At 44.8% G+C, this 25,584-nt stretch overlaps 1 protein-coding gene across 5 annotated transcripts in view; it reads right to left on the bottom strand.

The window, feature by feature from the left end:
• The window catches only part of AGPAT4 (1-acylglycerol-3-phosphate O-acyltransferase 4), a 143,769-nt gene extending 118,541 nt beyond the window's left edge, over nt 1-25,228 (bottom strand). For 2 of the 5 annotated variants that reach the window (XM_063666819.1, XM_063666820.1), the window contains exon 1: nt 25,039-25,179. The gene's annotated coding sequence lies outside the window, so the exon portion shown is untranslated. Of the gene's footprint in view, nt 1-24,800; nt 24,865-25,038 lie in introns of those variants that run through there. The other 3 variants (XM_054490495.2, XM_063666821.1, XM_063666822.1) reach the window with 3 other exon arrangements.
• Between the last annotated feature and the right edge of the window lie 356 nt (nt 25,229-25,584).

Below are 25,584 nucleotides of genomic sequence, written 5' to 3' on the forward strand. Positions count from 1 at the left end.
CCTAAAATCCAGCATCCATAAGGAACTTAAATAAATTTACAAGAAAAAACACACAACCCCATTAAAAAGTGGGCAAAGGACATGAACAGACACTTTTCAGAAGACATACATTGAGGCCAACAAACACATGAAAAAAAGCTCAACATCATGATCATTAGAGAAATGCAAATCAAAACCACGGTGAGATAGCATCTCACACCAGTCAGAATGGCTATTATTTAAGAGTCAAAAAATAACAGATGCTGATAAGGTTGCGGAGAAAAAGGAACACATACACCATTGGTGGGAGTGTAAGTTAGTTCAACCATTGTGGAAAACAGTGTCGCAATTCCTCAAAGACCTAAAAACAGAAATACCATTCGACCCAGCAATCCCATTACTGGTTATACACCCAAAGGAACATAAACCGTTTTATCATAAAGACACATGCACACTTATGTTCATTGCAGTACTATTGCGGCTATTCACAGCTATTCACTATTGCAGCTATTCACAATAGCAAAGACATGAAATCAACCTCAATGCCCATCAATAGTAGACTTGATAAAGGAAATGTGGTACATATATACCATGGAATATTATGCAACTATAAAAAATGAGATCATGGCCTTTGCAGCAACATGGATGGAGCTGGGGGCCATTATCCTTAGCAAAGTAACGCAGAAACAGAAAACCAAACACCGCATGTTTTCACTTACAAGTGGGAACTAAATGATGAGAACACATGGACACATCGAGGGGAGCAATACACACTGAGGCCTACCAGAGGGCGGAGGGTGGGAGTAGGGAAAGGATCAGGAAAAATAACTAAGAGGTAGTAGGTTTAATACCTGGTAACAAAATAATCTGTACAAGAAGCCCCATGACACAAGTTTACCTATATAACAAACCTGCACATGTACCCCTGAACTTACAATAAAAGTTAAAAATAAATATACAGTAGTTGAGATTTTATTTTAAATCTATTTTATATGCTCTTTTCTAGGCTTTAATGTGAAATCATATTCAGTTGCCATATTAGAATATAAATACCCTTCTCGTAGTTATACTAGACATATCATAATTATTACTTAATTGCCTCATTATTATATTTAGGCTTCTTTGTGTTTTTTCAAGAATAAATAGTGCAATGTTTAACAATTCTGGGCACAAACCTTTTTTTTTTCTGAATTTTGGGTTATTTCTTTGCAATATATTCCCAGAAACAACATTTCTGCATTCCAGAAACAAACATTTTAAGGTACCTGGTGAATATTGACAAATTGCTTGTATTGCCAAATATTGCCAAAATATTTGTAGCTGTTTATATTCTTACTAGCAACATATATAAATACCCATTTCACTACATGTTTGTCAGCAATAAGAATTCTCATTTAAAAACAATGAAAAACAAAATTAAATCTTTATACAGTCTTACATTAAACTGCATTTCTGAATGGCCATGAAGCTGCATGTTTTAAAGTATTTATTAAATGCTGTTTCCCCTTCATGACTTTTTTTATTGATTGTGCCTTTATCCCTTGCATATTGCTTTCTTAAATAGAATAACATCTCGCCTATTCCATTTAGAGTGACCAACTTTTTCAGTTTGTTTATTTTTATTCTCAGCTTATAGGAGGTTTAAATTATGATGAAGTAAGAACTGTAATTTCTTTCATAATGTTTAAACTTAGGGCTTCCTTCTATGCTTATTTCTTATCCTGCAGAAAACTGACAAAGGTTCACTCATTTTATCTAGTTTTTCTATAGTTAATTTTGTTTTTAGCTACTCGATCCATCTTACACTTATTTTTGGTTACAGTCCTCTGTGAAGATTTAAATGGATTTATTTCCAAATAGCTAACCAGTTGCATCCAAGGCATTTGTTGAAAGATCCTTCTCTACCTCATTGATTCCTATGCAGTCTCTCCTACATTGAATACCAATAAACAGAGATGAATTGAACTGTAGGGGTCAATTCTCTAACTGTTCCTTTGATAGATGAGAAAGCTGACAGCTAGAGTGTTAAGTGACCTGCCTGTCACTCAGCTGGTCAGGACAAAGGAGGGCTCCACCAAGCTTGTGTGCCCCCAGCTCTTTCCTTGGCTTTGCTCTCTTGGCCTCTCCACCTGACCTCCTCTTCCTCTCCCAGAGGCTGCACAACGTTACCCTGCATTAAGACCAGCCTGTCCAGCCACTGGTTAAAGACCCGCAGGGAGGATGGAAGCTGCGCCTGAGAGCTCCTGTAAGTTCATTTGTGCCAACGCATTCCCAGGTGGGAAGGAGGGGAGCCAGTTGGATGCCAAGCCCACTTCCCGGGCCTTACGTTTCCCATTCGAACATGGGAGACGTGCTCTTGATACACATAAGGGCATTGATAGTTTACAAATCTACCTATAGGGCAGTTTCTGCAGGAGGAACAAAAGCAGAGAGGGGGAGCAGCAGTTTAGATTCTTCTAAAGGGATACATTACCTGTTACAGATTAGGGAATGGAAGGCCTATGATGGTAGGGAATTGTAATTATCTTCTTAACCCATTTATGCTGGAGAGTGTAATTTTTTGAATTTTTGCACAAGTGAAAAATCAGACCTTGGTGATGACCTTGAGCAGGAGGATATAAATAATTCCCACATGCTTAGCGTTCCAATAATGGAACACTAGGCATAAGTGGGTTAATGGTTATAACTCAAGTGCCAGAACAGGAAGGTGTGCAGCAGTAGAGGGCATGACGAGGCCTCTAGAGGCCCTGAGACCACCTTCCTTTGACAAAACTATGGCCTCTGACATGAGGTCGTGGGCAGCAGTCAGTGACTCGTTTCTTGCAGTGGTAATGGGAGAGACCTCTCTCCAACCCAGACATTTGCTTGATTCATGGTTATTTTGGGTAAAAGTAAATAAAAGTTTCACGTTGCGAATTCCCAAACTTTGGGGAATTCCTTCATAAACTAGATGAATTCTGTGTCTCTTGAATTCTGCTTTTGCTTTTAGGTTATGAGCTCCTTCAGGGTCAAATATATTATAAATGAATTAGAAAAAATTGTGAACAATTATAAATGAATAAATTGAAAATAATTATAAAATCTGAAAAGGAAGATGCAGCAATTTTGCTTCTTCTAGAATTCTTTGAAAATACAATTGGATGGGCACAGAAGCTCACGCCTATAGTCCCAGCACTCTGTGAGGCCAAGGCGGGAGGATCTCTTGAGCCCAGCAGTTGGAGATCAGTCTCGGCAACATGGTGAAACCCTGTCTCTACAAAAAATACAAAAATTAGCTGGTCATGGTGCACATCTGTGGTCCCAGTCACTCAGGAGGCTGAGGTGGGAGGATCACCTGAGCCTGGGAGGTTGAGGCTGCAGTGAGCCAAGATGACGCCACTGCATTCCAGCCTGGGTGACACAGTGAGACTCTGTCTCAAAAATAAAGAAAATACAATTAAGTCGGAACAGAATGACTTAGGAGGGTCAGGAAAAACAATGAGGAAGTTTATTTAGTGACACAAAGACGCTTACAATACAGAGTCAACAAAAATGTATATGAGTCCGGGCGCAGTGGCTCACGTCTGTATCCCAGCACTTTGAGAGGCCAAGGCAGGCAGATCATGAGGTCAGGAGATCGAGACCATCCTGGCCAACATGGTGAAACCCCATCTCTACTAAAAGTACAAAAATTAGCTGGGCGTGGTGGTGGGCACCTGTAATCCCAGCTACTCAGGAGGCTGAGGCAGGAGAATCTCTTGAACCCGGGAGGCGGAGGTTGCAGTGAGCCAAGATTGAGCCACTGCACTCCAGCCTGGGTAACAGAGCTAGACTCCAACTCAAAAAAAAGAAAAAAAATAATGTATATGATATGATCCAACTTTTTTTTTTTTTTTTTTTTTTGAGACGGAGTCTCGCTCTGTCGCCCAGGCTGGAATGCAGTGGTGCGATCTCTGCTCACTGCAAGCTCCACCTCCCAGGTTCACGCCATTCTCCTGCCTCAGCCTCCCGAGTAGCTGGGACTACAGGCACCCGCCACCACACCCGGCTAATTTTTTGTATTTTTAGTAGAGACGGGGTTTCATGGTGTTAGCCAGGATGGTCTCGATCTCCTGACCTCTTGCTCCCCCCACCTCGGCCTCCCAAAGTGCTGGGATTACAGGTGTGAGCCACCACACCCAGCCAATATGATCCAACTTTTAAAAGGCAAAAAAAAAAAAAATGTGTCTCTCTACTTAAATTTAAAAAATTACAAATATTTTATTTGTAATATAAATAAATACATTGCAGCCCCCCAAGATTGAAATTCATGTTTCCTTCTATGTTTTTATTCTTTTACTGTTTTAACATATGTATTCACAAACAATGTGCAATTTATAATGTTTGAATCCTTTCGTGAGCTCCTTTCTACATTCAACACTGCGATTTTGAAATGTTACATATCTAGTTTTAGTTATTTTAATTGCAAAGAGTATTGTTTTGGATGACTACCCCAAAATTAATCTATTCCCATACTGACGGACATTCACATTACTCCCAGTTTGTTTTCAGTGCTACAGACAATGCAGTAATAAACACTGGACTTGGAACTGCTGCCTCATTCTGACATGCACACCTCTGATTTTACTATATATTAACAAATTGCTTTTTAAAATGGCTGGACAATTCACACTTCAGGTGGATATTTGGGGTTAGTGAGATAATAGGAAATACTCATTTTCTTCCTTACGCTTCTCTGTATTTTCTAATTATTCTACCAAGAGTATTAACCACTTGGTTAATATATTTAACTTTTTTTAAAAAGAAAAACTTTTCTACTGCATTTTTTAAGATCACGTGAGTATGTTAACATATGTCACTTGATATTGAAAAAGCTCTGTGACTTAATAGTAGACCCATTGTACAGCTAAGAAAATAGAGGCTCAGGGAAGTCATATGACTTATTTTCTTTGGTCACTAACCTGCTCAGGTCCCTACCTTCTCTGATCCTCAGCTTCTTCCTGTCATTCACATCAGCCTAACTGATAACACTATTGAGGGCATAAAGTAAGATGAACAATTAGAAATACTAAAAAATATTAAGTGATTCACATACGTATATACATTTAGATACAACTCGTTCAGCTAATATTTATAGAGCCTCCACCGCGTGGCCCTGGTGATCTTTTCTCATGGCCATGTTCTTTACATCCTTTCACTCCTCTGCTTACAGTAAGAAATAACTAAGTATTGGGAAATCGAGGAGAAAATGCCTTCTTACAAACCCTCCAGCTTCCATTCCACTCAGTCCTTCTCATGGAAAGCAGCATGGGTTAGCAAATCCTTAGATTTACTGAGGCTACTTACAACTTCCTCTGTTAATCCTTGGTTCTAAGCTTTAACATTCATTTAATTCTCAAAGATCTGTAAATACTGACTCAATTTAGAGAACAAAAATGGATTCAATACTAAAAGCCAGTGTGTTTAGGTTTCACATCATTGTCTTCACAGGACTTCCTGTTTTCTAAGAAAGCAAATCCTGGCAAGGCTGGAAAGCTCCAGAAATCCAGTGCCTGGGCTCACAAAAGTCAGCCCTGACTTCCCTAAGAAAAAGCCTCAAACTGCAGAACACACCCGGCAAGCTGTTCTTATCATTCCAAGGCCATTGCAGAGCCAGACACGGTTACGCAGCCCTTCTGAAGCAAAGATACACTAAGTCTGGACAGGCCCTGGTTCCCTGTGAAAAACTCCAGATCATCACCACCGCAGGGCCCTGCTCCCAGCTACTTCATCATTCCCTGTAATATCTCACACATCCAGTTCTCCTTCATTAGCTCTATGATAATAACTTGACGTAGGTCCAAAGAGCAAAGCAACTTGGATTTGAAAGTCCGAGACCCCTCTGTAAAATACCATTGCTTCTTTCGCTTCAGAGAAGATTTTGGGAAGTGAATGAAACACATCCAGCTGTAGCTCTTCTGATGTTAGAGTTACCATATGACCCAGAAACTCTTCTCCTAGGAATCTACTGAGGAGAAATGAAAACATACATCCACACAAAATCTTGTACACCCAAGTTCACGACAGCATTGCTCTCAATAACCAAAGGCCGAAACAGCCTCAGTGTTCATCAACTGATGCGTGGATAAATACAATACAGTATATCCATAAAATGGAATATTCTCCAGCCACAAGAAAGAATGAATGAATTACTGATACATGCTACAACACGGATGAACCTCAAAAACATGTTATATGAAAGAAACCCGTCACAAAACACCACATACGGTACGATTCCGTTTATATGAAAGGTACGGACTAGGCCCATGCGTGGAGACAGAAAGTGAACTTGCCGTTGTCTAGGGCTGGAGGGGGCAGGTCGGGTGAGTGACTGCTGATATGTACGGTTTCTCTCTGAGGTGCTAAAAATGCTCTCAAAGTAGATAGTGGTGATGGTTGCACAACCGTGAATATACAAAAAGCCATTGCACTGCACACTTGCAATGGGTGAATTTTATGGTATGTAAATTATATCTCAATAAAGCCGTATGTAAAAACAAAGGAAAAAAAAAAACCACTGGCGGCCGGGCGCGGTGGCTCACGCCTGTAATCCCAGCACTTTGGGAGGCCGAGGCGGGTGGATCATGAGGTCAGGAGATCGAGACCACCCTGGCTAACACGGTGAAACCCCATCTCTACTAAAAATACAAAAAATTAGCCGGGCATGGTGGTGGGCGCCTGTAGTCCCAGCTACTCAGGAGGCTGAGGCAGGAGAATGGCGTAAACCCGGGAGGTGGAGCTTGCAGTGAGCCGAGATCCGGCCACTGCACTCCAGCCTGGGAGACAAAGCAAGACTCCGTCTCAAAAAAAAAAAAAAGAAAAGAAAAAAACACTGGCCCCACAGAAGACAAAACATAAGCACAGTCAGACTTCAGTCCACACAGCCATGTCAACACATAGAGGGACATGCTGTTTAGATGAAGGAAATGAGCCGCAGAAAGGAGTCAGGGAGTTTCAGCCTGCAGGAAAAAGCCACTCCGCCCTCACCCAGGCAGGCAAGGTGTCCAGGCGAGGCCCGTTGGCAGGATGTTACTGCCCACCACAGCACTTGCAGGAAGTAAAACAGACCCCCCTCAACTGGAATGGTCTTGGAGACTGGTCCATAAGTAGGACTGGCCCTTACCCTGGATCCTGAGTACAGGCAATGGGCAAAGCTGGAAGGATACGAAAACCTGGCTAACACCCTAAGTTTCCCAGGCAAGAGGAAATCAACCCCAGGCACGCATGGTGATGGCAGCGACCGCCACCATCTAGAAGAATTAGGCTTTGTGCCTAAGATCAGGGGAAAGCCTTCAGTGGATCAAATATTTTCTTCTCCTTCCTGTGAGGCTGCTTTGAAAAGCTGAGATTAAATGCTCTGCTGATGTTCCTCACCACCAGCGCTGCTCTCTGCCGGGTGTCATGGATGAACACGTTTGCTGTGTTCACATGAAATGTGGGGAGAAGTTTCAGGGCTGAAATACGTGACAGACATGACACTCGTGCTATGAAACCAGCTTCCTCTGATAGCCACAGAGCGGAGCTGACACGTCCTCCCTGGAGCAGGCTCGGGAGGCAGAGACGGCGTCTGATGGCTCCGTCGGTCCCTGCAGCCTGTACACAGTCGACACTGACAAAGAGGGTTCCCGAAAGGAAATCTGATGGATTGCCAAAAGCTTCATTAATTAATGAAATCAGTGGGGAGATAAATAATTGAAGGGAAAGAAATGGGTTCATCAGTTTGGCAACACTGAAATTTTCATGCATTCTGCCTAGGAGACGAGTAAGCCCACAAGACAGGCATCAAGAATGGATGTGCCCTTTTCTCCAGTTTTAGGTCTGGGAGAGTTTCCACTTTCCCAAAAGCCAGCCTTTGGCATCACGTTGGAGACGCCTGTTGCGATCTCCCTGCAGACCAGCCACCTTAGCCAGTGGGCGTGGAGGCGGCGGTCTTCACTTTTCCTCTAAGTCCTTACTAAGAATTTTCCTGTGCCCTAAATGAGATGTTGGAGATGGGGGTAAAGTGGCAATGAAAACAGCACTTGTTTCTAACATGTACTTTGGAACAGGATAAAAGTAGTAAACTTAAAATTAGATGAATGCTAAAACATTCCAAATATCCATCACCCGGTGAATGAAGAAGCAAGAGATGGTACAGCCACAGGACGGAAGACCACTAACAAGAAGGAACCAGACCCGGCTCCATGCACGCCATGGGTGGACCTCAAGCATATTATGCTAAATAAATAGAGCCAGACACAGAACAATACATAGTGAATTATCCCACTGATAGGCAATACCTATCAAAGGCCAAATTACAGACACAGAAACTGGATCACTGATTGCCTGGGCTACAGACACATGTGAGGATGGATCCTGTGGGCATGAGAAGACTTTTGGGATGAGAGAGGCGTTCTAAGCTGGATTTTGGTGATGGTTACACAACACCAAATTTACCAAAACTCATTGAACTATACCCTTAAAATGGGTGAATTTATGGTATGTAAATTATATCTCAGTAATGCCGTTAAAAAATTAAATGAAGACAGAAGTTTTTAAAACTGCTGAAATCCAACATCAAAAAAATGATCAAAGGGTTCTTGAAATATGAGAAGTCAATTTAAATTAATTTTCTTCATGGAAATTACAAAGGAATGTGGACAAGAAGGAGAAAAAGATGAGAAATAGAAAAAAAGAAAAGACAGCGTTAGTCCCGCCTTCTATTTCATATGGAAGTAAATACAAGCTTATTCTGTTGTTCCATTAGCTATGAACCCACCTGGTCCCAATCCCCAGGCCACCATCATATACACAAGGATGTGGTGATGCAGTCTGTCAAATGTTTACTTTACAGTATCACCCTTGCTCTGGCACTTTCTCAACTGACTCACCCAGTAACGGTCCCAATGAAATAAGTGAGGTTAACTCAACATGATTTCGTTTTGGTGCACACATGCTGGCTCCATGGGATCATTTATTACTTCCTACGTTAAGACACTTGGAAGGAAAAAACTCCTGCATGCCAGAATGAAAGTTCTAGTATTTATACTTCCCAACTTTTAAAAACAGAGAATTTTACTTATCTCCAGTCTTACGATACTTTTCTTCCTCCATGAGACCTCAAAGACTGAGAGTGAGAGTTCAGAGATAAAAACTCTACGTCCATTCTCTTCCCTAAAAAGTGACTTCCCTTGGCTGCTATAACTGAAATAACTCAAAATGACTGCACTCCCATCTTCAGGCTGTTCTGTCCTTTCTCATTTGAAAACAAATTTCCCGCAAACGGGTTGGCAGATTCTCCAAATATCTGAGAGTATCCAACAACCATTTTTAGACTTTTGTTTTGTACAAAGTTATCTTCTCTGGATCTATAAACTTCCACCTCGGTGGAAATTTTCAAATGTGTATTTATGTTCATGTCTTGAATCATAAGACAAGCAAAATACAGAAAGAAAAAACATAACTAAAATTGACACAAGAGAGCAATAACCTCTCACAGTCCTAGAAAACAGGAGAGTTCTCTTATCTGGGGCAACTTCAGCCTTGGACTTCACCACCTATATATGTTGGGAGATGGTTCTTATTTCTTCTCCCCACCCCACTCCCCCCAAAAAACACAGAAACGTCATCCACAGAGAGTCATTATTCAAGCCAGGTTGTAGCAAGACTTGGTTGAAAGTTTAATCACATGGCTAGATGTGAAAGACTTGGGGACTATTTTACCACAAGCATTACTTTTTTTTTTTTTTTTTTTTTTTTTTTTTTGGAGAATGAGTCTCACTCTATCGCCCAGGCTGGAGTGCAGTGGTGCAATCTAGGCTCACTGCAACCCCCACCTCCCAGGTTCAAGAGATTCTCATGCCTCAGCCTCCCAAGTAGCTGGGATTACAGGTGCCCGCCACCAGGCCCAGCTAATTTTTTGTATTTTTAGTAGAGACAGGGTTTCACCATGTAGGCAAGGCTGGTATCAAACTCCTGACCTCAAGTGATCCTCCCGCCTCAGCCTCCCAAAGTGCCCGGATTACAGGCATGAGCCACCACACCCGGCCTTAAATTTTTTTCAATTGACAAATAAAAATGGTACATATTTATGGTGTACAACATAATGTTATGATACATGTTTACATTGTGAAATGATTAAATGAAGCTCGCTAAAGTATCGATCATTTCCCATACTTATTTTTCTTGTGATGAGAAAGTTTAAAATCTATTCTTTTAGCAATGTTTAAATACAAATTATTCTTAGTTATGGTCACAATGCTGTATAACAGATCTCTGCACCCGTGAAGCTTTAACAGCACCAATCATCCTTTCCATACTGAGATAGTCCTAATATGGCCTTGGCTGTCCACCGCGCGTATGCTTTGAGTTGCTGGTGATCACGGACTTTTGTAGAGCCACCCGGTCTTTTGCAGGGCAGTCTGGAGTTGGTTGAGTCTTGAGTTAGTGAGTTTTCACACGTGTGCCACACTACCAGCACGTGTGAAAACTCACTAACTCTATACTCAATGCAGGAAAGGCTACATCATTTGCCAGGCCTGGTCAAAATGAGAATGTGGGGTTCCTTTTTCAAAAACTATCAAGAATTTCAACAAGGGAGAGCAGAGCCTTACCCCAACTGTGGGGTCCCAGGTCACCGAACAGTTCACATGCCCAGGAGGACTCTCTGGCTCAGTGGCACCTTGGGCTTACCAACAGGGCAACTCCTCAAATGTGACCGACTCAGGAAGAGAGTTAAGAACTGCCGAAAGAAAATGAAAGTCTTCTGGACAGGGGTCCACTATTTACAATGTCAGCACCTAGCTCGATGGTATCTATGTGCACGCTGCACCCCCAGGGCCGAGTCGTAAGTTCACCATTGAGTCACACCCTGGTTCTTGCCTCTCTTCTCAGACCCATCCAGGAGTTGCACTGGAGGAAACTTCCATTCGCCTGGCGCTATACATGTTCAGGGCTGGGGAGTCTCTGGAAGTGAACTGCATGCCATTATAACAAGCCAAGAACAGCATGTGGGGACAGGGCTTTAACAAAAGCACAGTGGGATCCAGCAGCCTCTCACTGCTTCAGGCTTCAGTGAACTGCTAGGATGACGGAGGGGCCATTACTCCCACCGCACACGGGAGCGTCCACTTTCTCTTAGCCGTTTCCATAGGTGACGCCTTTCATTCCTGCAGACAGCGTTCATGAAAGAACCAGCCTGGGGAATGAATGAACACTGACCAGTCCTAAGGAGCTTGTCAAACTGCAGGAAAGCAAGATAAGAAATTCAAGTTGTAGAGTCCAAGACTAACTGCTACTCTCCTGGAATGTGCAGCGTGGTTTGAAAATAAAAAGCCAGGCCTGGCACAGTGGCTCACACCTGTAATCCCAGCACTTTGGGAGGCTGAGGCAGGCAGATCACTTGAGGTCAGATGTTTGAGTTCAGCCTGGCCAACATGGTGAAACCCCATCTCTACTAAAAATTAACCAGGCATGGTGGCACACACCTGTAGTCCTAGCTACTCAGGAGGCTGAGGCAGGCAGGAGAATCGCTTGAACCTGGGAGGCGGAGGTTGCAGTGAGCCAAGATTGCGCCACTGCACTCCAGTCTGGGCCACAAAAGCAGACTACATCTCAAAAAAAAAAAAACAAAAAAAAACAGGATTCAGCCTGGGCAACATGGCAAAACAACCTCTCTACACAAAATACAAACATTAGCTGGGTGTGGTGGTGTGTACCCGTAGCCCCAGCTACTTGGGGAGGGCTGAGGCAGGTGGGTCACTTGAGCCAGGGAGGCCAAGGTTGAAGTGAGCTGTGTTTGAGGCACTGCATTCCAGCCTGGGTGACAAAGTGAGAGCCTGTCTCAAAAAAAAGAAAAAATAAATAAACGTCAGGGTTAGGACACCTGATTTCACCAGGCAGGGCCATGAGGACGTCAGGAAATCTCCTTAGAGGAGTGCACACTGAACCACGTCTTCGCCTTCTAGAATTTCCTGAGCAGGGCTCACTCTGGTGCTCCGAGCTCGTGTATTCCGTTCCGCCTGCCTGATGCCCTTCCCTCCCCCTTTTCTCCCACTGTTGACTTTCCAAACATGTGTTTATCCTTCCAAACCCTGCTTAAGCCAGCTCCTTCTCCTCCCTGCCTCCCGCTGAACAGTCAGGTGCATCTTTCCCTGTTTCTCACGGCCCTTTCTCTATTAGCCATGGAGCTCACTGTCACAAAATGTGGCCACTTACTCACTGCACGAGTCCATGAGACAAACGACACAAAAGACCCAGCACAGTCCTGGGCCGCATGATATTGACAAGTGCTATTTCCCTTTGTGTGTATATCTGCCGTCCCACAAAGCAGGCTTCCTGAGGAGCTAAGTGTCTTTCACCATCATATCCACAGCTCCCAGCACAGACCTGGCATGAGAGGTGATTAATAAATATCCATAGAATGAATGAGCTGAATGGTCAGTCACATCCACCACACTGCTCCAGGGAAACGCCTGGCTCACGGCTGACTCATGATGGGACCTGTCAGAGGGATGTAGCTGCTACTCTGCGACAGGGTAAGTCATCATCATTAACAAAGCCAAAGGAGGGATATTTCACCTTCCACAAATCCAGCTAATCATGTAGTGTTTTAAACTACATTTGACATGGGACAAGTCAGTAATTGAGCTCTACCTCTTTTCTAGGAATACGCGTTTGTAAGGGGGTTTCCTCTGCCTGGTTTTGCCCTTTTTATTCCTTTTCTCTTTCTTTATGAGTGGACCTTCGGCTTCTGACTGCGTTTTCCTAGCACAGAGCTGTGAATGCTGCATATTCAAAGAGGCTGGAGAGTGAACAGCCATTGACCTTCACACCTGGGTAGGGGCTCCTGGGCCAGAGACCCAGTTTGCCTGTATGAGCTGTGCAGCCCTGGGAAGACTGCTGACCCCCAGGCTCCCCATCTGTGAAGTGGAGATAAGAAGAGTTCCTAGTCGAGGGCTTGTGGCAAGGATTATCCATAGACCTTTGCCTGGTACATCAGCTTAAATGTCACTGTGGTCATCATTATCATCATTGTGCCATCACCACGGCCTGGGTCCTGGCTCTGGGTTTCTTTTTTTCAAAGTCACCCTCTTCTTGCTAGCCACCCTCCTTCTATCCTGAGGTTCCAGTCCTCTCAGCCCATAATCATTTATAGAACTTAAAAAAAAAAAAAATGAACCTGAATTGGTTGGTTCAAGGTGGGGCCCAGGGAGGCCTTTTTAAAATGCTTCCTAAGTGATCCTCATGTGCAGGCAATGTTGAGAACATGGGTTAGACTCTGCTGCCAGGACCTGAGAAGCGTGATGGAGCTGCAGCCACGGTGGCCAGCTGCCGCGTCTGTCCCCGCCACACAGGGGCTGCTTCCCACTGCTGTGTGTGAGCTCCCCAAACCCCAAACTCTTCCACAGCTGGCTCTATACTAGCTCATTCCTTTTTTTTTCCCCTCCTCATTATTCTCTCATAGCAAATAAAACTTGGTTTGCTTGTCCCTGGGCAAAGTCCCCAGCCCAGAGTTCCTCCTTCCACATCTTATTGTAAAAACACAGGCTTACTGGGGCTGTTAGGGGCTGAGTTCTCCCCTTCTGACCCACCACAAGCTCTACTCCACTTCTTCCTTTGCTCAGAAGGTTTGGGTCCAATTATTCTTCAGTCTCACGGGGGAGTGAGACCCTCATAGTGAGGGGCACCCTTTGGGTAGCTTCTTGGGACTTGAACTGGCGTATTTCACACGCCTCTTTTGTTTCGAGTTCAAAAGATAACTCCAGTGAAAAAAACCTCTAGGAGAACATGAGGATAACGTCATAAACAGTGCTGATGAAAGATGCCAGCAAGCCGTGAGAGCTGAGGCGGCCAGTCCTTGTCTCCAGGGAATGACAGAGAAAGAGCGGCCAGGAGGAGCAAAGCAAGCCCTGGGCTATTCCAGAGAAAGCGAGGGAAGGCCCACGAAGGTCAGTGACCAGAGGCAGAGGAGACAGACCCAAGCCACCCTCCATCCACCCATCAGACCATTAGGAGAGACAGAGAAGGAAAAAGAGCAAAGGCAGACATATTCTCGGCGGCGGTGGGCGGGGTGTTTCTCACACCTGCCTGCCCCACCCCACCCCACCACCGAGATTCCCAGCCACCTTGGATGCTTAAGGAAGGTGCATTTTCCCTGGTGAGGAAAGCTATATAGAAGCTGCTGAAGACCAGGCTCTCTTTAAAAAGACAAACAACAGGCTGGGCGCGATAGTTCACGCCTGTAATCCCAGCCTGGCCAACATGGTGAAACCCTGTCTCTACTAAAAATACAAAAAATTAGCTGGGTGTGGTGGCAGGCACCTGTAATCCCAGTTACTGGGGAGGCTCAGGCAGGAGAATTGCTTGAATCCTGGAGGCAGAGGTTGCAGTGAACCAAGATCATGCCACTGCACTCTGGCCTGGGCAACAGAGCGAGACTCTCTCGAAAAACAAAAACAAACAAGAAAAAGACAACAGTTCAGCCATTGGGGAAGACAGAAGGAATGGAAAGCAGGAGATAAGTCCTAATGTGGCAAAAATTGGAATGAATATAAATAATTAAAAGAATTAGGCACATTTAAAATATCTCTCTGGTCCTCTCCCCCCACTTCCTCTCAAACTTTAACCCTATTATTCTTCTAGAGATGGAGGCCAAATGAGGATTTTAGTGATACCACAACATCTTCATTACATCATCTGGTCTTAAGTAACTTCCAGATTTCCACATGATTTGGGGGGCTGTGATGGGAAGTTTCTGCACATTTTGAAACAATGAGAAGTCTTTTCACCCTAAAAGAAAATTCAGGAAAATTTCAGGAAAGGCAAGAATATGAAATGCAAGTCCATGTGATTCTATTACAATATTTAGTAACAGTGTGCTCAGGCATTGCTAGCTCTGGGGCTTTGGGAGAGTTAGTTAACCTCTCTGTGCCTCAGTTTCAAATTAGATTAGAGAAAATAATTGGCAACCCACAGGGCTGGGGGCAAGCTGAAATGAGATGCTATACGAAGCAGACAGCTTCTAGTAAGTGCTGCATAACACATGTTGATTACAAAGTACATAAATGATTACCTTATAAGGTGTAATATGATAAGTGACCATTTGGGAAGAATATGATTGGAAAGTGACCTTTTTTCCCCCTATATTTACTATCTCAGGGCGTCAAAGACACCCTCCATACAACAAGTTACCAAACCCTGCTGGCTTTCAGACCGCTGCCTCATCTGCGCCTCCCCTCCCAGAGCTGCAGGACACCCAGCCTCTGCCTGCTTCCTGCCACGCCAGCCCACCTCGTTCCTCCAGCCTCCCGCCCTGTCCCACCTCGCCCACCGGCCCACTCCTCTGGTCTCTGGCACTCCCTGAGAAGCGTGCACACTGGGACCAATACTCCCCACTTCCAGACCTAACGTGGGGGCCGTTCTTCTCTAGGAAGTATTTCAGGAAGCCCAGACTGGGCAGGGGTGGTGAGGCGTTCCCCCTGCTGTGCCCGTGCGTCCCTGCCCTGTGAGTCTTATCTACTGCGTGGGAACCCGTCACTGAGGCTTCCGTCTCGCCCTCTGGGCAGCAGGCTCCTCAAAGGCACTCGCAGGGTCGGCTTCCTCTTTGTATTCCCGTGGGCTGAATGCACGGGTTCCCTAAGAAACGCTGAAAGGGGATTCTGGAGTTGGGTGGGGAGTTGGAATAACTGACCCCACTTCTGTCGACCTTTGAGACCCTGAAAGCGAGAAGGGAGAAGGGAGATAGGAAGATAAAAGGGAGGGACACAGCAGTCATGGAACCCCTAAGGTCCCCCAGGACTAGTTATGGGACCCCTAGGGTCCCCCAGGGCTGGGGAGCTGAAGCCTAACTTCAGGCAGGGCAGGGTGCTGGTCCTGGGAAGGAAGTAAAAGTGGCCCCTCCTGTTAAGTGAGAAGCACCAGGGACGGAAAGGGAAAGAAAGGCTTGAAATACCAGCAACTGTGGTGATGGATGCTAGGAGGCAAATTAATACTAGTGAGACCTGGGTGGTGGACTAGTACCCACTGCTGGACTGGGTGGTGGATTAGCACCCACTGCTGGACTGGGTGCTGGATTAGTACCCACTGCTGGACTGGGTGCTGGATTAGTACCCACTGCTGGACTGGGTGCTGGATTAGTACCCACTGCTGGACTGGGTGCTGATTAGCACCCACTGCTGGACTGGGTGCTGATTAGCACCCACTGCTGGACTGGGTGCTGGATTAGCACCCACTGCTGGACTGGGTGCTGATTAGTACCCACTGCTGGACTGGGTGCTGGATTAGCACCCACTGCTGGACTGGGTGCTGGATTAGTACCCACTGCTGGACTGGGTGCTGATTAGTACCCACTGCTGGACTGGGTGCTGATTAGTACCCACTGCTGGACTGGGTGCTGATTAGTACCCACTGCTGGACTGGGTGCTGGATTAGCACCCACTGCTGGACTGGGTGCTGGATTAGCACCCACTGCTGGACTGGGTGCTGGATTAGCACCCACTGCTGGACTGGGTGCTGATTAGCACCCACTGCTGGACTGGGTGCTGGATTAGCACCCACTGCTGGACTGGGTGCTGATTAGCACCCACTGCTGGACTGGGTGCTGGATTAGCACCCACTGCTGGACTGGGTGCTGATTAGCACCCACTGCTGGACTGGGTGCTGATTAGTGAAGGTCAAGGAAACAGTAATGAAATCCCCAGGTGGGAGCAGGTTTGTGAGTGCCTCTCTCAATTTGTTCTTGAGATATGTTAATCTGTTCACTCCAGGGAGGTTTGGAAAAGGAGGCTCCCTTAGCTGGTGGGTGGGGAGGGGAACGAGGAGGGCTTGTCTGCACAGATCTGGGTGTGGAAGGGGTCCTATCAGACCACCAAGCCTGGCCCAGTTCCTCACTGCCCCGGGCTGCCTTGGTGACAGCATGACCCCCACGCAGACTTATCAGGGCAGAAAGCAGTAAATATTTGAATACTTTACGGCCACGTGTCTACTTTTAAGTTCGTTTACTATTATTTTTCAATTCCTATGTAAAGTATTTCTTCATTTAAATTAATGAATTGCCACTTTGGTTGGGACCCTATTAGTCCTCAGAAATGGGTTTGCTTTGATCGGACCAACCGGATTCCTGAGTGTACCTGACAGAGCCAGGAATTCCCCCTCAAGCAGTGAGTGGTTCTCAGTTGTGGGCAAGTTTGTCCCTCTAGGGGATTTTTGGCTGTCACAAGTAGGAGTGGTGTGACTACTCCTGGCATCTAACAGTTAGAGGCCAGGAATGTGGCTGAGCATCCTGCACAGGTTGACCTCTTCCACAAAAAAGGATTAATGGGCCCAAAATCTCAACATCCAGATTGCGAAACACCTCGCCCTCAAGGAATGTCACCCTTGAGGCCCTGGCCAGGAGGCCAGTGATGAGGCAACCCTGATGACCTGACTTCTTGTGCCCATCTCTTCTCTAGGCCACAACACATATTCAGTGCTGGGTACTCTGCTCTATGCTACAGACGATGCGATTATACCTCCATGCCATCAATGAGCACCCAGTGCAGTTATGAAGAGAGGACTGCAATCATTGTCATGGAATGTAATTGTGCATCTAGAAAGAGTGACTGTTTTATGAAGAATGAATGGGGTGATGGGAGAGCGTCATGAAAGCAGAGGCTGGAGGCAGATGCTAGAAATGGACTCACAGGCATAGAAATGGTTCCTATGCAGGCTACCCACACAAGAGGCCGAAGAATCTGCTCACCATCCGCCTTGCAACCTGCACTTCCCCCAGCAGAAAAGAGACAAGAAAAGAAATGAGCCCAATGACTTACTCCTGGGAGGCAGGACACAGTCTGAGATGATTGCATTGATTGTCTGCTGATGGCTGCAGTATCCTGGGAAGAAGATGTGCTTGCATAGACAGATAGTTCCTTAAAATTTCATCCGCCTCGGTTAACCTCTACCCACAGAAGACTGACAGCTCACAAGGAGCCCATGGAGATGGGCAAGAGACCAAATTTCACTCCAGGATCAATTCAAGTCTCCCATTCTCATTTCATAGTTCATCTAAGATAAGCACTGGCAGGGTCTTTGCAGATAATAATCTGCCTTTAAACTCAGTGGTGGATTTGTGGAAAGTCCACTGAAGAACAGAAAGCCTCTGACTCCATCCACCCACCACCTTGGGAACTCTGAGAGCAGCCACCACAGGTGTCCTTGAGAGCAGCTGCTCAGTCAAGTTCTATCCTTGGTTAAACATTGGTTTTGAGAAGAGTTCATCTTTAATTTAATGTATGTACTGCATTGTCACTCAGATGGTTTTAATCACAAGGCCCTTTCCCTTCTTCCACCATCTCTGGCAAAACCACAATAAAAACAACACTCCCTGAAAACTATAGTAGCTTGTCTTATAAAGTACTGCTGTTAGTTTTTCTCCAAGTTCTAAAATACTACTCTTTCTTGCAGTAATTTTGCTGCTCTTAACAACTGGGATGAAAGGCATGCAAAGGTCTACACGGTAGAGATTTGTTCATTATTTGAAAAATATTAGCTGGGGGACGGGCACAGTGGCTGATATCTGTAATCCTCGCACTTTGGGAGGCCACACTGGGCGGATTGCTTGAGGTCAGGAGTTCGAGACCAGCCCGGCCAACATGGAGAAACCCTGTCTCTACTAAAAATACACACACAAAAAAATTAGCCAGGTGTGGTGGCACACCCCTATAGTCCCAGCTACTCAGGAGGCTGAGGCAGGAGAATCGCTTGAATCCAGGAGGCAGAGGTTGCAGTGAGCCGAGACTGCGCCATTGCACTCCAGCCTGGGCAACAAGAACAAAACTCTGTCTCAAAAAAAAAAAGAAAAGAAAAATATTAGCTGGGTATGGTAGTACACACCTGTAGTCCCAGCTACTTGGGAAGCTGAAGCAGGAGGATTGCTTGAGCCCAGGAATTCAAGGCCAGCTTGAGCAACAAAGTGAGACTGGCCTCTTAAAAGAAAGACCAGTTTCACTTTTCACATTTTAAACAAAACTAAAAAATAAATTTCCTACACATCTGTTACGTGCCAGGCTCTGCACTGGGCATGGGAGATAGATTGTGGAATATGCCGTGGCAAGGTGTGAAGGTACAGGGGAAAGCAGAGCCCAGATGATCTGGGTTCACATCTCAGCTCTGCTCCTTCTTATGACCTAGCTGAGTTGCTTAATCTCCCTCATCTTTACTTTCTCTCTCTGTAAAATGGAGCGTGATGAGAGTTTTCACATGCTAGCTTTGTTATGAGGCTAAAATGAGTTAATAAATGTGAAGTCCATGTACTGGCCCATAGGAGGCCCTCAGTGAAGGCAGGCTGTCATCATTCTCGCATATCCTGTAGGTCAGCCAGTCACCTCAGTGTCTAATGACCTCTGCAGGTTACCTGGCATATCCTAGACTGAGGCATCACCTCCTACAGGAATTTTTTTTTCTTCTATAAAAATAAAAACGGGATACACGTGCAGAATGTGCAGGTTTGTTACATAGGTATGTGCGTGCCATGATGGTTTGCTGCACCTACTGACCCATCCTCAAAGTTCCCTCCCCTCACCCCACTCTCCAACAGGCCCTGGTGTGTGTTGTTCCCCTCTCCTTACAGGAATTTTAGTGTCTGGCTTCAAACTAACATAAAATTCAAAACGCACCTCTCGTCTTGGAGGATCCCACACAGAAATGACCATGAAGTAGTTACGATGTTTAACCTAAACAGAGCAGAGATGCCCGTGCCAACCAGAGTTATTAGGAACAGCTTCATGCTGGTATCATCTGAGTTTAAAATAACCAAGAAAAAGAAGAACTTGCTAAATGTTTTCTCCCAAGGTCAGCCAAGCAGAGTGTGTGGTTTTCCAGAGGAACTTTGTCATGTTGCCCATATAATTTCCAGGCTGACGGTGGAACTTAAGTGAGGGAAAATAATTCTACTAAGAAGAGTTTCATGACATCAGAAAACACAGAGAAAGTGCTGCAACAAGGTCTCAACACTGTTCGTGTTGGGTCTCTAGAGCCTCCACTAGTTTCTGGATGCACTGCTGTTACTATTAAGAAAGCTGTAGGGGGTTGAAACCCACTTGTTTTTATCAGAACAAGACAGAGACTTGCCGTGTATTATGGGAAATCAGCTCCAAAGAACATGAGGACATTCAGTGAACTAATGGGTATGTAATTGGACACAGGTAGTTTTTCTTTTTTAAAATGCTATACTTCGAGTCAATGTGGGGTAGCTGTTGTCACCTGGAAATCTATGAGTAATTCACTATGAATGGGAACCTTGAGAGATTCTCTCTCTCAGCTTGTTCTTTGAGAAAGAGAACACACAAGCCTTCTCTTCCTCTGTGTCTCCAGCGTTAGAAATTCCACTCTTCCCATTTAGTTAATTAACAAATGTTTACCATCCTTATGCTCAACCAGCATGGAAGATACAAAAAATATATAAAATGGACAACCGTCAACAGCTAACCACTTGATCCCTCCCTGCCCAGCAGAGTTTATGCTGTGTGTGAACAATTTACAAAATTGTTCAATGAAAGAAGTATCCTGTTTCATTAGCCAATAAATGCTTCTATTAGAAGTAATACCCCCAGGGCAGGCGCGGTGGCTCAGGCCTGCAGTCCCAGCTGCTGGGGGAGAGGGGCTGAGGCAGGAGGACTGCTTGACCTTAGGAGTTAGAGGTTGCAGTGAGCCATGATGGTGCCACTGCACTCCACTTGGGTGACAGAGCGAGACTCTGCTCACCCCCCAAAAAAAGTCATACCACCATGGTTTAGGGGCTGTTTCCACATTGTCTTCCTGATAGTTCTTAAGCTTCTTTAAGGAAAAACCACTTTCCCGTTTATTGCTGTATCTATAATATATAGTGCCTGAGACATGATACTCAACACTATTTGTTGAATAAATGAAGGGATTGGGGGTGGATAGCAGACAGATGGATGTATCATGTATGTGTGAATGGAGGAAGGAATGGTGACTAAAAGGTAGGACTTAGGATCAAAGGAAGAAGTAGAGCAAATTAGATCGGAGAAACAAGATAACGACAAACAATGAAAACGATGGGAAATCTTTGTGGAGCAAGAGTGTGCCAAGGAAAAGACGACAGGTTGATGGATTGTTCCATGATAATGTTAAAAAAAATTATACTCCTTTTAAGATATTTCCTCTTATTCAGTCATTAGAAGAAAATGGGTATCTGCCAGTTATGGGGTTTCCCTTGTAAACCCATTTGAAAACTATAACTATTTAAACTGTACCTTGTTTTGCTCACAGTTGCATCTGTGGGACCTGACGCCTATTAAACACATAATAAACAGCTGTTGAAGTAAGAGTTCATTCTTTAAGCTTCTTCTTTCCTACAGCCTAGCAGCGATTGCAGACCTTCTGAAGCCCATGCATGAAGCCAGATTTCAGAGTTCCAGCGCCTCCTTACCAAACTGATTCTCACACGAAGAATAATGAATTTGAGTTGCCGAAGCTCTAGGAAATGTTACATGATTATTATGATTATATTTCAAAATATGAGTGATGAAAGGCGTTTCTCCAAAGATTTAGATGTCAAACACCATTCAGAAATGTGAATGTGGGCCGGGCGCAGTGGCTCGCACCTGTAATCCCAGCACTCTGGGAGGCCGAGGCAGGTGGATCACCTGAGGTCAGGAGTTCGAGACCAGCCTGGCCAATATAGTGAAATTCTATCTCTACTAAAAATACAAAGAAATAAAAAATAAATTAGCTGGGCGTGGTGCCACACGCCTGTGATCCCAGCTACTTGGGAGGCTGAGGCAGGAGAATCACTTGAACCCAGGAGGGAGAGGTTGCGGTGAGCCGAGATCACACCATTGCACTCCAGCCTGGGCGACAGAGCAAGACTTCATCTCAAAAAAAAACAAAATGTGAATGTGGCTTTGTCCCATAACCATCAGACTTCCTTTCCATAATAAAGGAGACTGCACAAAATGTGTGACATTTACCAAACCCTCATTTGAGCATCCAATAATTTAAAACAATGGCAATGGCAGGAATTATGAAGATGACATTCTGGGTAAGTTCCTGGTTCCCTCTTCCCCAGTTTCGTACCTGTTTAAAGTCTAGTGTAAGTCTGGCCTTTTGTTGTTAAGTTGAAGCTAAAAAAGTATTGGATTAGGAAGGATTCTGCCTTCTGTTCAGTCTTTCTTCTAACAGTCTTTCTTTTCCTGATTAAGAAAAACTTCTGTCCCCAAATTTACATCTACTTATGCTTTCAACCAGCACCGAGTATACCTGCTCTACTTCTATACTAAAGACTGACTTCTCCCTTCTTGGAGTTAAGAACCCTGAACCATGATCCATTTCTTACCATCCACCTTTGCTACCTAGGACACCCTCTCCTTCTTCCCTTGAACCGTCTGCCTCCTCTCCTCTAAAGCTTCAGCAGCAGGATGACGACTCTCCCACTAGTATTCTTCTCATACTAATTGCATCTCCTTGACTGGCTGTTGCCTCCCCCTTCCTTCCAGCTGGGTGCTCTTCTCTTTTCGCCACCCGTTTGGTGGATTTTAAACTTGAGAGCACAGACTACAACTGCTGTCTTCTTCACCAATTTCACAGCAGAGCCTTGCAGACAGTGAAATCCCAATAAAATGACGACTGACTCACCCTCTGGGTGTCACCTCTGTCAGCCTCTTCCATGGGACCCTATATTTACTTTATACTCACAGCTCCACTTACCTTCCCCAGGCCAAAGCTGCTAACTGTTTTAACCTCTACTCAGCATCTGAATATCAGACAGTGTTTTGTTTGTTTACTGGGTTTGGGTTTTTTGTTGTTTTTGTTTTGGCTGTGCTTCCGAGGAAGTCTGGCTTTTTCCTTTGAATTCGATTCCATTAGGCTTTTTGCTGTGAAATTTTGAATCTGGAAACTCAAGAGAACTGACATCACAGACTTTGACTTACATGCTGTCAATCTGCTTTGGAAGGTCATGTGGCAATCTGCCCTTGAGGACCATTTTCAGGCAAGAAAAACAGTAATTTCAGCCTGGCTGCTTTTCAGAATTCTTTGCAAACATCAAACACTCACAAGCCAACCGTTTCTCTGTGTACTAATATGTGCTTTTCAAAATGAGTGTCATATTCTTTTTAGTAATACTTTTCTATGTGTTATGCCCTTTAAATAGTTCTCGTCTTTAACTCCACGTAGCTCTAGTTTGTTTTGTACCATGCTATTTTGCCCCATTTTCAGGTAACTTTTCTACCTGAATTACTTAGGACCTCTGGATTTATAGCAGATTTGATAAGACATAGATGATAGCATATTTAGATAAGGATCACAGCAAACAGAACCTCACTGAAACCACCCGTTCTTCCTCCCTCCACATGGCAGGTTGCTCAAGGTTTATAAGTAATGATTTTGGCTTTAGCAGCCGGAAGGTATGAGGGCTAAGTGACCTTCACACATGTTTATCTTAAATTATAGATAATTTTAAGAGTCAAGAATGGGATTACTACTTATCTATTTTATAAAGGCTAATTATTTGGGATGCCCATCAGAAGAATGGTATCCCTTATCAAACACTTCCTTAGACGTACTGAATAAAAGCATCAGTTTAGCTGGTACCTGTTAAGTGGACTGTTAAGACATAGGACTATGTCTTTCTAAGAGATGTGTTATTTGATTCTAATTATAATTAACTTTGCTTATTACTAAGAAGACAATAATTTTCTCATTTCATATTTTTTCTGAATATCAATTTTTCCCCCCATAGAGAACATTCAGAAAATGGAATCCTTTTAACGTAGAACTCAAGATGTGCCCTGTTCTCCCTGCCCGCCCCCCATTTCCCTAAACACACACACACACACACACACACACACACACACACACACACACACACATTCTCCCTTCTCTCAAGATACTTTTTTTCCAACTGAGAGTGGTTGACTAGTCACAGATGAGTTAATCCTTCCACAGTTTTGAAAAAGTCTAGCAACCCTCACCTTGAAGAGAGTGAATAGCATGGCTAATCCTTCTAAGAACAATGCACGAAAACGAAAAACGGAGAATCCTGCCGGGCAGTTAATTTGTTACTCATACTTGTTGAACTTAAGATTTGGAGCTAAATAAGTGCAGATGAGAGCAAAGACCCGTCTTTTAAATATTTAAGCTTTTAGGCAAACCTGGGCAGGCAATATCACATTTATCAGTGCGAATTCTCCAATGCTCTCTAAAACTTTATTTCAATGACCTCACCTCCTGTAAGGAATTAATTCCCCCTTAGCTTGACCACAGGATCAATATCGTATCTTAAGAAGTGTTTAGGTTTTCTAAAAAAAGACCAGACACTTAAGACTTACATAAACATCAAAGCATTCCTTTTTTAATTCCTCGATATGGAGAAATTCATAGGCCGAAAATTAGGTAAATAGAGAGGTAATTACCAATGCCTGTTTCCTTGACAACTCCCCTCCCCCACCCCTCCTGTGATAGGGAAAAACCAAAATGAAAGTGAGGAGGGGTAGCCACAAGCCATGCTGGATTTTAGCAAACCAAAGCAAGAAGCAGAGCAGAAAGCTGCAAACTAGACACGAAATACAAATAAATCAATGTATATCGGGGCTGCATATTGTGTAGTATTTTTGTGGTTGCCATAGAAACGTCAGCGACGGAAGAACATGTTGCATGACACAAAAGAGAGCAATATGTAATAGGAACATTCCCCCCATCACCACCCCCCGCCCAGCTTCGTCTATAGCAGAGAAAATGCTTTAGCCCCGGGAGGGGGCTGGGTGGGTGGGTAAATGAAGCCAGGAACAGCAGCTTGAAATCACAGCCTAGAAAGGGACGCTCACCCGGCCCAGCACAAAGCGAGGATCCTTTTGTACCAGCAGAGCCTCTCTTCGCCTCCCTCCAGGCGCCCCCTGCACCTTTCCCCCGCCCGCCTTGCACTCTCCCTCCCCCGGAGCCTACCCCTTCCAGAGGTCCTAAGGAAATCCAGCCCAGGAGAGAAAAATATGATAGGAAGAGGAATGCAAACATCAGCCACACCCAGCGGGGAAGGTGCCTGCGAACGGCACCAGGACCACATACCTCCTTCCTGGCAGCCTTTGGCACATGGACTTAGAAACCAGAAGCTGAGACGGAGCCGGCTGGGTTCAGAAATTGCCACTAGTTTATAAGAGCTGTAAGTCAGCCAACACTGGAAAGAAAAAGCGAGACTCCACCCATGGGGTGGACCCTTCAGGAAGAAAAAAAAAAAAAAAAGTGGTCCTCAGCTGACGTCTCTCCCCACCCATGTCACTTCCTTTTAAAGCTACAAGTTAGCAGTTGCCGAGAGGGAAGAGCGAGCTGGTGTAATATGAGTCACTCCTTTCCCCTTCCAATTAGTGTAAGGCAGTGCTTCAGTTGGCTTCACGTTTGAAATCTGGCTCGGGAAGCTGCCAGGATAAAAAAAAAATCAAAGCCCCCTAGAAGTGGCCTTGCCTTCTCTCCCCTTTCTCCCAAATCCTGTTGCATCCCTGCGTCCTAACGGCTCCTCCAACCTCAACCCAGACTCCGGCTCCGTCTGTGTTGCAACCTGGAAATTGCTCAGTTGGCTCATTTTTAATTCAGCAAGCGTAGGATCAATATGCCCAC

The sequence above is a fragment of the Pongo pygmaeus genome, chromosome 5 (assembly GCF_028885625.2).
Source record: "Pongo pygmaeus isolate AG05252 chromosome 5, NHGRI_mPonPyg2-v2.0_pri, whole genome shotgun sequence".
In the NCBI taxonomy this organism is placed as follows: domain Eukaryota; kingdom Metazoa; phylum Chordata; class Mammalia; order Primates; family Hominidae; genus Pongo; species Pongo pygmaeus.